Source organism: Solanum dulcamara, chromosome 12, assembly GCF_947179165.1.
Source record: "Solanum dulcamara chromosome 12, daSolDulc1.2, whole genome shotgun sequence".
NCBI classification, from domain to species: Eukaryota; Viridiplantae; Streptophyta; class Magnoliopsida; order Solanales; family Solanaceae; genus Solanum; species Solanum dulcamara.
The window spans coordinates 24,223,101-24,238,310 of NC_077248.1; positions in this window are offsets into that span (position 1 = coordinate 24,223,101).

Sequence of the window (15,210 nt, forward strand, 5' to 3'; positions counted from 1 at the left end):
GGACGTGCTGCATCAGTACACAAACCAAACCAATACTGAATGCATCACGATAAATGGTGAATCCTTTGTCCATAACTAGAAGAGTCAATATAAGAGCGGTGGTAAGCAACTTCTTGAGCCCCAGAAAGCTCCTCTCACACTCCTCTAACCACACAAATGGAATATTCTGGTGTGTAAACCAAGTCAGAGGTGCTGCTATAGTAGAGAACCCCTTAATAAAGCACATGTAGTACCCTGTCAATCTAACAAAGCTATGAATCTTAGTCACCGAGGTGGGCCTGGCCCAATCACAAATAGCCTTAATCTTTGCCAGATCTACAATAATGTCATCCTTGGACACCACTTGCCCCAAGAATACTACGGACTCAAGCCAAAACTCGCACTTTGAGAACTTTGCATCAAGCCGCTAATCTTTGAAAGTCTGGAGCACTACTCTCAAATATTACTCGTACTCATCTAGGCTTCATGAGTATACTAGAATATATCGATGAAGACTATGACAAATGAGTCCAAGTATGGCCTAAGCACCCAAATCATCAAGTCCGTGAGTGCAGCAAGGGCATTAGTCAACCCAAAAGACATCACTAGGAACTCATAGTGGCCGTAATGAGTCCTAAATGTGGTCTTAGAAAATACCACAACACTCTAAAGCTAGTCAAATAGATCATCAATCCTAGGCAAGAGGTAATGGTTCTTCACCGTCACCTTATTCAACTGCCTGTAATCGATACACATCTGCATAGTACTGTCCTTCTTCTTAACAAACAAGACTAGGGGACCCCAAGAGACACACTAGGATGAATGAATCCCTTATTCAAGAGATCCTAAAGCTGAACACTGAGCTCCTTGAGCTTTACGAGGGACATACGGTATGGTGGGATGGAAATAGGATGAGAACCCAACTCTACATCAATGGTGAAGTCAATATCACGATTAGGAGGAAGGCCAAGCAGATTGATAGGAAACACATCTGCAAACTCTCAAACTATAGGTACTGAATCAATTGTAGGGCCCTCTCTACTCACATCTCTAACACAAGCCAAGTATGCAAAGCACCTGCTAGACACTAACCTCCGAGCCCAAACAAAAACAAATCACCCCACCCGGCGTGCAACTACAACAACCCTATTACACCATTAGTGGAATACCAGGCATGGCTAAGGTAACGGTCTTGGTATAATAATCTAAGACCGCGTAGTGACGGGATAACTAGTCCATGCCCAGAATCAGATGAAAATCCACCATATCAAAGAAAATGAGATCAACCCTAGTGTCTCCCCTTTGAATAGTCACCACGCAAAATCTAAAGACCTAATCCACTACTAAAGAATCACTTATCGAGGTTAAAACACACAATGGATCAACTAAGGGCTCTAGACTCATACTCAGTCGAGGGGCATAATATACAAATATATAAGAGTAGGTGGATCCTAGATCAAATAAAGCAGATGCGGGCAAATGACATAATAAAATCGTATATGTGATCATATTGTTTAAGGCTTCAACCTCTACTCTAGCTGGAGCTGCATAAAAGTGGGCCTGGCTCCTTTACCCTACATATTGACCCTGCCTCATGCCCTTCCTCCTTGAGGCCTTCCTTGTGCACCTTGATGACCACCCCTACGAACATGGCCCCAACCTCTGCCTCTAGTTAAAGGTGTTGCTGCTGGCGTAGGTCTAGCTACTTATAGAGCTGGTAAGGTTGCCCTACGGGTAGGGCAATCACAGGACCAATGATCTAGATCCCCACACTCATAGCACCCATATAACTGTTGGCTCCTAGATAGAGGTTCGACATATTAGTCGGAAGAACCCGTCTATGAACCACCTCGGCCCTGACTCAAACCGGCACTAGAGATACCCTGACGGTGATGGTCAACTCTTAGAAGTTTGAAGATAGGTTTGGAAAGGGCGGTTGGACTGGCTTGGTAATCTCTGGCGAGATCCATCATAGGACTCCCTAGGTCTAAAGAAGAGCCCATCCTAGCTATCCTCCTACCTAGCTCTCTTGTCGCTGCCTCCTTGGGCCTCACGATAGAGCTGCTCAATCATACAGGGATAGTCCATCACATCCAAAAATGAGCGGCCTGCTGAGACTAATGACTAAGTCTCAATTATAACAGGAGTCTCAATCTCCTGGTGAAGCACCAAAGTCTCTTCTCCTCAGTAGGTAAGGTCATGACAGCATGCCTAGAGAGCTCATGGAATCGATCCTTGTACTCTGATACTGTCATGGAGCCTTGCTTTAATCATGAAAACTAATCTCAGAGTTGATCTCTAATGCACCTAGAATAAACTGGGCCAAGAAAGCCTCTAAAAACTCATCCCATGATATTGGTGGAGACTTAGCTGGTCTGGTCACTAAATATGAATACCACTACTATCGAGTAGGACCGTCTAGCTGGTAAGCAGTGAAGTCAGCTCCTCTCAACTCCACTAGACCCAAAGTCAATAGTAGCATTTGGTAAGTAAGTAGAAACTCGTGGGCATTCTCACCCACAACCCCTAAAAACCTCATCGGTGATAGTCTAAGGAACACCTCAACCATATTCTACTCCTGAAGTGGCATGACGCCCTCTAAATCATTAGACTGAGTGGTAGGTGCCGGTAGTTGCTGAACCACTTGTGCCTATAGCATAGGCTAGTGCTACGGCATTGGAGTAGCTGGAGCTGAGGCCTGCTACATACTTCTAATAGTAGCCAAAATATAGGAGAGCATATCCTGTAATTCCAAAGCTGCGACTGGCTCGGGCAGTGGCTGGGCAGATCCCAGCTCCACCGGTTAATGATGTACTGGAGCTACTGGTAGCTCCACCTCCTTCTTTAAAGTTTGCTCCCAGTCTCAGGCTTGAACTATAGCCCTAGAAAAACCTCAAGGTTGGCCTCTACCTCTACCATGCATGCGATCCATCCTATAAAATAGTGGAACAAGTGAGATTCATTGAAATCTATAAGACACACACTGCATGACAGCAATACAAAAGGGACATGTTCCTAAAGACATCCTATAGCCTCCCAAAGATAATTCACGGACATCTCTACACTACTCCGCAGGACTCTACTAGACGTTAGCTCTGTACAAGTAAGATCAGTGACCTTGGGGATCTAATACCATTTTTTTATGACCCGATTTCTTAGGTCATAATGGCGACTACTATGACCCACTAGTTTGCAAGACAACCCCTATCCCGAAACTGTGAGTAATGGGATGCCAGGGTAGAAGTCCAACCATACAACTAAAAAAACAATTAAATAACAAGAATATAACTAAATGGTGGAAGCTAAACGAAATATATACAAATGAAAAGATCCTTCCCAAAACCTAGAAGTCACATGTATAGAACTACTATAAAAAGAGTACAAGTCAGAAAAGTGGACCACAGAAATAAAGTTGTCTTAAAAAGCAAAAGATAGGCAAAATATATGTACAGAGGGAGATGGGTAAATCCAGAACGCTATGTGTTCACCCTCGCTTCTGATCATGAAAAAAGTTGGCTTGAATCAATGTCGGTAGCTAGTACTCGGACTTGCATCACGAAAATAGATGCAGATTATAGTATGAGTACCAAACCAATAAGTACCCAGTAGGCATTATAGGCCGATTGAGCAAGATAAGCAAAAGTAAACTGAAATGCAAAAAAATAACCACAACCAAAGACAGGGCAGGAAGTAAATATAGGTTTGTACACTAGCATTATCAACAAACAAAGAGAAAGAAACTAGCTAAATCCATTGGGCTCCAATAAACCCGAAGGGTAGGCTCATGTACAAGTCTATGGTAACAACTTGAATGGACTCCCATAAGCCCTAAAGGAGCAATTATAGTTGAGGTAAAATGAACAGATCCAAAAAAGGTTCAAATAGTGCCACCAATTTCCCGAACTTAAACCGAACCATCCTGAAGGCCTAAAGCTTTACCTCAAGGTGAAAGTAGATAAGGACTTGAACCAAAGATTCATCAGAGGGTTAGGGACCCATCTTGAGATTTGAAAGCAACCACGGACTTGAACTAGGTGGTAGCTAATTATGGAATTGAACCACGTGTAAGTTAGACCACAAACTTGAATCGGATAATAGTAGCTAAGGAGTTGAACCATAGTAAGTAAGCAGCGATGGACTTGAACTGAGGTTGTATAAAGGCAGTGTGCTCAAACCACGGCCAAGTAAAGAGCGACAGACTTGAACCGATAATACAATAAAGGCGATGGGATTGAACCACTACTAAATGAGGAGCGATGAACTCAAATCGATGTTATAATAACAACGCACAGGCTTGAACCCTGCCTGGTGGAGTGAAATAGGGATTTGAACCATGAATAGAGGTAAGTCGATCCAAATTAGGATTAGCGGCCAACCGAGCATCATGAGGAGGAGGGCATCCAACATCCAACCAGAATCATCAAAAGGACTCCCAGAATTAAGAACCAAATGATACAGGACCGATAGGGGAATAGGGCATTATGGAAGTAAGGTTCCCAAAGCTGTGTTACTGCCTAGCTAAAGCTCAGACTATTAGACTCAAGTCTGCTATATCATTCTACAAGGAGCTAAGCTATCTGAAACAACGTAGGAGGAATTCTAAGGTCTAACAACACCCAAAACTGTGTAAGTCTAAGGAAACACAAGTGTAAGCCTAGACTAAGTCCAAACATTCTTCCAAATACATAACCAAAGGCACAATACACACCACAAGGTATGGATGATCAAAAATAACTGGAGATATACTTTAACACTCCGACAATACCCCAAAAATAACACATGGGCATGAAATCTAGGAATTTAGCATGCTCGACACCCAAACCCCTCTAAACCTATATAATTCAGTATATAAATGCCTAAACATGCTCAGTCTAAAGAGGAGAAAAGTCGTAACCTACCTATAGGCTGACCACGCACGCTCTAACTCACAGAACTGGAGCTTTTCCCCTCTGAACGGTCTCCAAAACTGTCATGCTATCAACAATAAAGTCACAATGTTAATATGGTCATTATAACACTAAAATTATCAAATTCGAAGACTGATCAATTTCAGAGTCAAAAATTGAGAATTTTGGAACCCGATGCATAAATTATAGAATTGACTCCGAGAAAAGGTCTCATATGTTAACTTGAGCTTATATTCTAAAAAGGAACGCAATTCATACACCCAAACATACCCAACCCACACATGTATTCATTATCAACTTCATAGCCCCAGAACACTAGATATGTAAGGGAAAAGGGAAATTTTTCTCAAGGGGAGCCTCTAATCTTAATTTTGAACACCCCATTGAGATCCCCTTGAAAATTCACACAACTTAGCCTTTTTAAACGCCCAATTTCCCAAGAATTGAAGGAGAAATCGTAATTCAAAGTTCTAAGAAAAAAGCTAGAATTTGGACGTTACGGGCCTTAGGTGTCGCAAAAGCGAATACCCGTTGGTCACCTAAGCAACTACCGCAAAGAGGCAGGCATCGTTTTAGTGACACCAGGTTGCTTAAGAGATCCGTTGCTTTAGTGACTGGTCTGTCGCTTAAGAGACACCCACCCAAGAGGGTTGGTTGCTTTAGTGATACTCGATTTAGCGACCAGGATCACTTTAGCAATGACACCAGACTCAGCTGGTCCAAAATGGACTTTGGCATGTCCAAATATTTGATGGGGTGCTCGGGATTCATTCAGAACCCCGTGTGCGCAAATGAGATATACTACCCATCTAATTCGATGTTTTAGACTCAATGGTGCATTCAAAATTCCCTTACGAGGTCATCGCAATAAAAAATGGGTCCTACACCTAAGTGCCATTTTGAGCTAAATTCCATAATGGACCTCGGAATTAGACTGAAAGCCTCAAAAAGAAAACGAAGGGTCATTTTAGACCAAACTCGACACTCCAAAGCTAACTGCATGTCAAAATTTTTATCCGAGTGAATTTTCTAAGAATGTTAACCAAAGTCAACCATAGGCCAAATTTCAAAGGCAAAAGCGTGAAATAGCCCAAAACTCATATCGATTGCTTCAATATTTGTGATGAACATGCTACTAACCTAATTTGGCCATTTTGAAGTTGATGGAACTGTTAGAATCCAAGGTCGTTTTCTTGATGTTATGATCAAATTCAATTTTTCAAGTTATAAAAGTTCCAAAACAGAGTTGCCTCTCTCCTTCTATTTCTGACTGAGATTAGTCTTTATTTTGTATTCAGAGATAGTCTATATTACTATTACTATTATTGTATTTGTATAAAACTTGTACTTCCTTATTTGGTAGCTCGACTACCGACTGATACCAGGTCTTGGGGGTTATCTTGTTGTATTTATCTTCTTCTTCTTCTTCTTCTTCTTCTTCTTCTTCTTCTTATTATTATTATTATTATTATTATTATTATTATTATTATTATTATTATTATTATTATTATTATTATTATTATTATTATTATTATTATTATTATTATTATTATTATTATTATTATATTATTATTATTATTGTTGTTCTTATTATATTATTATTGTTGTTGTTGTTGTTGTTGTTGTTGTTGTTGTTGTTGTTGTTGTTGTTGTTGTTGTTGTTGAACATACTAGTTTTTTCTTTATTTTTAATTTATAAAAAACTAAATATAATACGAACAAATTCATACATAGTAACAAATTTAATACACGGATTTAATATTGCACCAATCAAATTAATAGGAGAAATAGGAATTTTTTTTAAAAAAATCTTCAATCATTTCGGTTACATTTTTTTGTAATTTTCTTTAAGTTTATATTTCATAAGCAATAAAGAAAGATCGGCTATATAAGTTATAATATTACAAACAGTACGATAAAAGGCACTTGAAAATTCAATAGTAGCCGCATAAAAATTTTCTAAAAAAATAGCAACATCATTAATTTTAACTCAATCAGATTCCTACAACATGAGTTTGGAAAATTTATATGCATATTGATTAAAAGTTGCAGTTATAGGGACTATATAAATACTGCAAGACTTTAAAAAATCATAAGTAGAATTCCACCTAGTCTCAATTTCTTCGGGCATTAATCTTGGTCTAAGATTATTTATCTCACATTTTCTTTTAAATTCTCTAAGTCTAGCATTTTTATTATTTTCTTGAAAAAAACCAATTGCAATGCTTAGCTTTTTCAATTATCAGCTCAAAAAAATAAAGATCATTATTTATAATTAAATTATATATATGGCAAGCACATCTAATATAAAAAAATTCCACTAAGGGAGGGTGGGGGGAGGGGGAATGCTCAGTTTTAAAAAAATTAATAGCAGTGGTGTTGTTAGATGCATCATCAATAGAAATACATAAAATTTTGTGTTCAAGACCATAATATTTTGCAACCATTGATATAGAATTAGAAATAAATTATGCCGTATATCTACGGTCTTTATCATATTGAAATACTAAAATATTTTTTTTATGAAAAAATCACTATCTATCCAATGACAAATAATAGTTAAATAATCATTTTTATTTATAACACGACCAACATTAAAAGTAAGAGAAACTCTACATGGAAGATTTATTAATAACCAACGTAAATAATATGCAGATTGTCTATGAAGTCTAAAAATATCTCATCGACAAGTGCTTCTAGGAATACCTTTAAACATAAAATTATAAACTGATTATATATAATGAATAAAAGCATTAGAAGAAGCAAATGAAAAAGGTAGACAACCCAAAACTATCATTTTTGCTAACTCTTCACGATCCCTCATTTTATTATACGTCCTAATTAATTTTTTGGTCCGTGGGTTTAATCTCCTTGAATTGGTCTAGTAACATCCCCAAGTTGTTGAATTCGTTCTCTCCAACCACTATGTACATTATCTAGATGTCTAATCAATTGACCTGTCCCACCTTTATTACCCCCGGTCTTATGCTCAAAAATTGCTTGACAAACTTTACATTGAATTTTAGTTGTTCTGGCTATTCATTCAAAATAATGTCATACTAAACTAGTTTTTTTCTTTCTTTTAAGGTCGTGGAGATAGATTACTAGTTCTAGATTGAGCATTACCTATGACAATAACATGACTAGTTGGTGTATCATCATCATCATCATTATCATTATTATTTTATTCTACTTCTACTTCATTTGGTTCTTCTATACCGTAAGTTTCTTGATATTAATATCCATTCATATCATGTGCACCTACACCAATTTTTCTAATTGCACTAGGTGGTGCTTTAGACATACGAGAATAAAATTTACTTTTACTACCTCTACTAGAAACACTTTTTTCTTACTGCTACTATTACCTCCGGAACACAATTTTTTAAGATTTTAACAAACTGTTTTTAATATTTTCATTATGCAAATTAAAGTAATAAAAATTATAAACAAAAAATAGTATATTTAAATATTCAAGAATTAATATACTAAATAAAAGCAAGAGAAAGAAAGTTATACTAAATTGTAGGAATCAAAGAAAGAATCATAAAATTGATGAAATGTTGAACATGTGAAAGTTCAAAACTTCCACTAGATGTTGTTAATGGCAAAAAATTAAAAAAAAATGTTATCACTTTAAGAGAGAATTGAGAAACTGAAAACAAAATTTAGATGATTGTTGTAGAGAAAAATAATAAAATGTTAGAGGTATTTATACAAAAAAAAATATTAGATATTAAGTTATTTTTAAAAAAAAAAACTTATATCTGGGCCACTTTCTAAAAAGTGGTCCAACGGTCATATTCAACAAATTTAAATTATATTTTTTTACTTATCGAGCAGTAAAGTGGTGGACCACCTATCGGTGTCTTATTGGGCCGATCCAATCGAGTTTAGGATAAAACAATATCGGTTTGGCCCAGTACCATTAATTGGTGGGCAGGGGACCGATCCGGTCCTTTTCGCGTCTGTCACGACACGATTTTTCAAGTCATAATGACACATACTATCAACCTACTAGTAGATAAGTCTGACTCCACAGTCTGGAACCATAGGCAATGGGTCATCACAAACGGAAGAAACGAAGTGAATAAGAACAATAAGAAAATAAGAATGAGAACAATACAACAAGATAACTCCCAAGACCTAGTATCAGTCGGTAGTCGAGCTACTAAACTAAAGTAAAGGAATACAAGGCTTTTATAAGTACAAAATTATCATAACTATCTCCGAATACAAAATAAAGACTAGTCCAAGCTGAAATAGAGGAAGATAGGCAATTCTGAATGCTAAGAGCTCACCCAACTCTCTAGAATCTAAAAGTTGCTCCGCACGATATCCAAATAAGTAGTGAAAACCTGTACTATGATCTGCAGGGTGCAGAAATGCAGTATGAGTACCAACATGTGGCACTCAGTAGGCCTCGGTCGGCTTAGCTACAAAGATAAAGTAAGTATAAAGAACATGTAAGCAAGGAGTATATATCACAAGTAACTAAAAAGAATAATACGGAATCCTGCAATAAGAAAGCATCTGATACAACAAAGGGAGAAAATCGGGAACAAGCAAGGAAACAAAGGATGGACCTGGTGGCGCCATCCCAAAACCTAAACACGACAACACACTATGAAGGAGGACAACTAAGTGACCACCTACTAACAAAAGTAAACACGGATATCACATAAAGGCCAAAAGGACTGTATCAACTAATTGCATGCACAAAAAGATTAGATAATTAAGAACAAGGGCAGTAACTACCTTCAAACAAGAGACCACCCTTTATACTGCCACAAGTTCGCAAATAGTCAGACAATACCTCCCAAGCCCTGTGTGCCCAAGAGGTTCACTCACAAATAGGTGAACCCGCACGACATCCCATACTACCGACAGGTACAAATAACTATACTAGTGATAGGCAATGCATATATGAATGAGAGTTATGTAGAAAAACCAGTGGTACCATCAGTGTCAAGTGCCTCATACTAATATATATACATCTACTTCCAGTGTTGGCCAGGAAGTAGGATCCATGCGCCTCTCTGGATCGCCATGGAAGGGTCAAAAATGCCCCTATATACCTTCTTGGTCCCGATCCAGTTCTTATATCAATATAGATATCAATCCCCGATCATCTAGAATTTGCTCTGTCGCGGCGACCAGATATAAATAGCTAAATCAGTATAGAAAAGGTCAAGAACTATCTCCGACCGAACCAATGTAAGAAAATAAGTGCATCCTCGATGCCTATTGTCCACTGTAAATAGTAGCAATAAAGGTAGTACGACCCCTATTAAGAAAATCAGTATAAAATAGTTTGGGTTACAACCCCGCTTTCTCAAATCAATGCATGCACCGGGGTCGACTACATCCATGAAAAAATAAGGATTCAATGCAATGCATGCCATCACTTACACCCAAACAACACACACAATCACATATAATAATGACACCACAAGCACCTTACCCTATAGGGCATAGAAATAGGACTAACACATACAAACGACCTCTAACCAAGGCCTTGGGCTCAAACCTACTCCTCTAACTCAACAACAAGGACCAAAAGAAAGCTCAACCTGAACCAGGTAACATAGAGGAGGATATGAGGAAACATGTGCTCAACTAGTCAATTAATAACTCAAGATCCAACTAAATTACAACTCCAAGAGTACAAACACGGCTAGCCCTGCCAAACAGCAAAATAAAGCATAGAGGATTCAAATATTAAATCCCAAAATGGGGCCCAATGGTAATTCACAATGATAATTCACAAGCCTAACCAGGTGACAACCACTACACCAAAGCTCCAAAATAGGTGCTACAATAGTGAAGGACACTAAGTCTCAAAAATCCTAGCCAACAATGGCTACAACAACTAAGGGTCAACCTAGACTCAATTCTAAGGCAAAATTCTGCCAACCACCATAAACATCGAACAAGCCACCTAAAATAGGCTAACCAAGATGAAATTAAGTCATAATTAATAATGTCACAAACTAAATTGAAAGTGCCATAAAGGCAACCTAGCCTAAGGCTCATCTTGGGCAAAGAGGTAAGAGACAAGGGTTCGGACCTAATCTGTCATATTCAATCTAACCCAGTAGTAATTTATACTAAAAAATACCTCATGAAGCTTAATCAAAGGAATGAAGACCGTAACCTACTTCGAAGCCAAACACGTGCGCTCCAAGTCCACTTCCTAATAGCTTTCTACTCCAAAATCAACTCTAATTACCTCCATACTATCAAAATATTGATCGCCTCATCAATACAAATATTTTGACACTAAAATTATATTTTTCAGAGACTGATCCAAAATTGGGTCCAAAATGGGATTGTGGGACCCGTGATGGGAATCCCAAAATCAACTCCGTAAAGAAATTCTAGACACATTATTGAGCTTGTACCCTATAATGGGGCACAAACTGATGATCAAAAAGAGAAAAATCAGCCCTACAATAAATTCACCATTAAAGCTTTAAAACTAAGTTAGGGCAACCCCTTTGAGCATAAAATTAACTCCACACAACGCTCCCCGTACTTCTCCAAACACACCAACATGTAGCCACACTAATTTCGGACCAACCACACTTCGAATAACCCAAAACGGAGGTGTATAGCTCTCAAAATTATAATTTGAAGTTGGGGGAAAAGTCTGAAACTCGAGTCTTAAAATAACTTAGGTATCTCAAAAGAAAACCCAAATGTCTCTTAAGCGAGCCTCACTAAAAGGCTGGCCTCGCTAAAGCGACAGGTCACTTTAGGGTAGGCCATGTCGCTTAAGCGATAATCGCGTAAGGCCAACAATCACTTTAGCGATGCCCTGGTTGCTTTAACGACCAAGGGCCGCTTTAGAGACAGCACCAGACTCACCTATATCAACTGAGTTTTGGAAAAGGCCAACCCTCTGATGGGGTGCTCGGGATTCATTTAGAACCCTGTGAGTGGAAACGAACTATACTACCCTACTAAATTCAATATTTCAGACTTAACGACGCAGTCGAAATTCCCATCCGGGGTCGTCTCGACAAAAAGTGGGTCTCACACCTATGCACCATTTTTGCTAATTCTACAACCAATATTGAAATGAGATTGGAAGCCTCGAGAACCATGCTAACCCCATTAACGAAATTTGTCACGACCCAATTTCTTAGCTCATGATGGCACCTACTACAACCCACTAGTAGGTAAGCCAACACATAACCCGGAACGACAAGTAATAGATTTGAGGGCAAAAACCAAACAAGGATAGGAAATTTTAAAATAAACAAAATAGATAAACGGAAACAACCTAAAACATGATATATACAACTAAAGATACCAGAACGTGGAGGTCACAAGTATAGAGCTATTACATAAAAAGGGATGAATACAAGTCTCAAAAGTGGACCAAAAATATATACAACAACTGGCTAGTCTCAAAAGGCAAAAGACGGGCCATCTATGTTGAAGGAGATAAAAATGATCCCAAAACATCAAGTGCTCACCCTAGTCCTCGAAGTTGACTACAACGGGCTTGATCTATCCGCGATGGTAGCTGGTGCTCGGTCCTGCATCACAAAAGTAGATGGAGAGTGTAGTATGAGTACCAAGACAATAGGTACCCAGTAGACATCATAGGCCAACTAAGCAGGAAAGGTAAAACAAATATGAAAAAGAGGAATAAGCCTAAATAGGAATCATACTAAACATCTAAAGTGAATAAGGTACCATCTAGGAGAGCTACAACTAACTATACCCAATTGGTCCCCTATAAGCCCAGCCGAGACATTCGTGCGCAAGTTTAAATAAAAACCCAGACAAACCCCCATAAGACCGTCGGGTACACAAAATAACTACAACTATGAAGGCTAGGAACCAAGAATCTGCGATGCCATAAACTGAAGAACCATGTCATTTTCGAACCAAGAATCTCCAAGAATTGATGAACCACGAAAGCTCCAGGGACCGAGGCCAGCACTGGCTAAACAGATGTTCGCCCGAGTTCTTAATATAGTCAAGGTCGATCCTGGAACCTGGATGATTGCCTGAATTCATCAGTACAGTCGTGGTCGGGTCTGGGTATGCGGATGCTCACCATACTAATAGGCCGGCAGAGGCCGAGACTGGCTACTCAGATGCTTCTTGATGAAATCTCAAAACGGAGGACAAGACTGGGGACCTGGATGCTCACAGATAATTTATCCAAGGGTGCCGATCTTTCTCCTTTCCAACTGGATGCCAATACTCACTGAAAATCTCTTATCCAATGATTTAACTGATATACCATCAAAGCTTGAATCAGAGGCGAAATAGAATGATCACAAAGTCTAGTATAATCGACACATCTTGAAAGTCATAATCATATAGAGTTATGGATAAGGGTATTCATAAGAGCAAGGTTACCGCCTAGCTAAGGTCAAACTACCAAGCAGTAGCCTGCTACACTATTCTACAAAGATCTAATCCCGCCAGAGCTACGGCGGGGCACCTAAAGTATGTTTGCAACCTACACTAAGGCCAACATGCTCCACAATACCAACATCATATACATTCAACTCATCCTACAATACTAACAATTAACGAGAGGGATCACATGCTTCCAATTACCCAAACAACCCAATAAAAGCTAAAATATGATTTCTAACACATAAGATATAAAAATAAGCTACCCAACCCAAATTCCATCAATCTCAACATGACTTTACACATTCCATCTCAATCTAAATAAAGAAAAGATGTAGCCTACTTATAAGATGAACACGCGCACTCCAAATTACTGTGCCATAGCTTTTCCTTTTTGAACGACCTCGGAACACTACCACATTATCAAAAATAGAATCACAATGTTGTTGCGTTCATTTAGACACTAATTTTACAATTTTGGAAGATGGAGTAATTTTGGGGTCTAAAACGGGAAATGTGGGTCTCGCATCCAGAATTTTGGAATTGACCCCAAAAACTAGTCCAAAACAACACCCCAGGCTCAAGGATCAAATTGAAATTTAGTTCGGGGTTGGAAAACAACACGAATCAATCATGCAACCAATTTCCCACAATTCAAGCTAGAAGGAACTACTATGGCAACATCTATAAGTAGAAAAAAAACCCATGACCCAAACCAAGCATACTATGATGTTTCTTATGGAAAAACTCACAAGTTAACCTTAAGAATAACTAAAAATGGAGGTAAAATGATCAAGTTACAATCCTCCAAAATTTCATGAAGATTCCAATCCAAAAATGACAATGACAGCGGCTAAAATAGAAATTTTACCTTACACGAAGCTCCTAATCAAGTTTTTGACTCACCAATGGATTTCTCACGCAATTTCCTTGAATTTAGCCCATTGGATCACCAAATTTTGTTGTGAAATGGAGGAGAAATAGATGCTTGAACATAGAGAATAATGTTGAGTTCATCATTGGTCTTTGCGAACGCGACCAGAGGTCTGCAAACACAGAGGCAAAAGAGGTATACCTCCGCAAATGCGGAGAACAAGGACCTAGGTCTCAAAGAAGGCGGCCAAGGGCCCGCGATCGTAGAGAACAATTTCTCCTGCACCAAATATCAGCTGAAATGCTAATTTTTGTGAAGTTCAAATACTCTACTGTAATGCTCGAAATTCATTCGAACTCCTATGCCTACAAACGAGATATGCTACCCCATCAAATTCAATGTTTCGAACTAAATAGCAAAGTCAAAATTTCCATACGAAGTCATTAGAACTGAAAGTGGGTCCATAACCAAGTGTCATTTTAAGCCCAATTCCATAATATTCCATGAGATTAGACCGGAAGCCTCATGAAGCAAACAAAGGGTCATTATAGACCAAACTCATTATTCTAGAACTAACCGTGTTGTCAGAATTTTTATTCGAGCATGTTTTCCAAGAATTTGACCAAAGTCAATAATGGGCTGAATTTCAAAGGTAAAAGTGCCAACTAGCCCCAAATTCATATCGATTTCCTCGATACTCGTGCCAATCATGCTACTAGCCTAAGTTGGCCTTCTAGAGCTGATGAAACCGTCAGAATTTTGTTTTGAGGTCATTTACCTAAAGTTATTATCGAAGTCAACTTTTCAAGTTATAAAAGCTCTAAAATAGAGAAACGGATCTAAAACTCAAATGAACGACCAAGCAACTGAGCTCCTAGCGCAAACAAGTCATATGACCTGGGGTCGCTACAGGAATGTTCTAAATAAAGAAACAAAAATAGTATAGGGAAAATGACCCAGAGGGTCATCATAGAATTTTAATCCGAGCACGTTTACCAAGAATGGTAACCAAAGTCAACCTTAGGCAAAAGCTTAAAGGCTAAAATGCTTAATGACTCAAATTGGCAT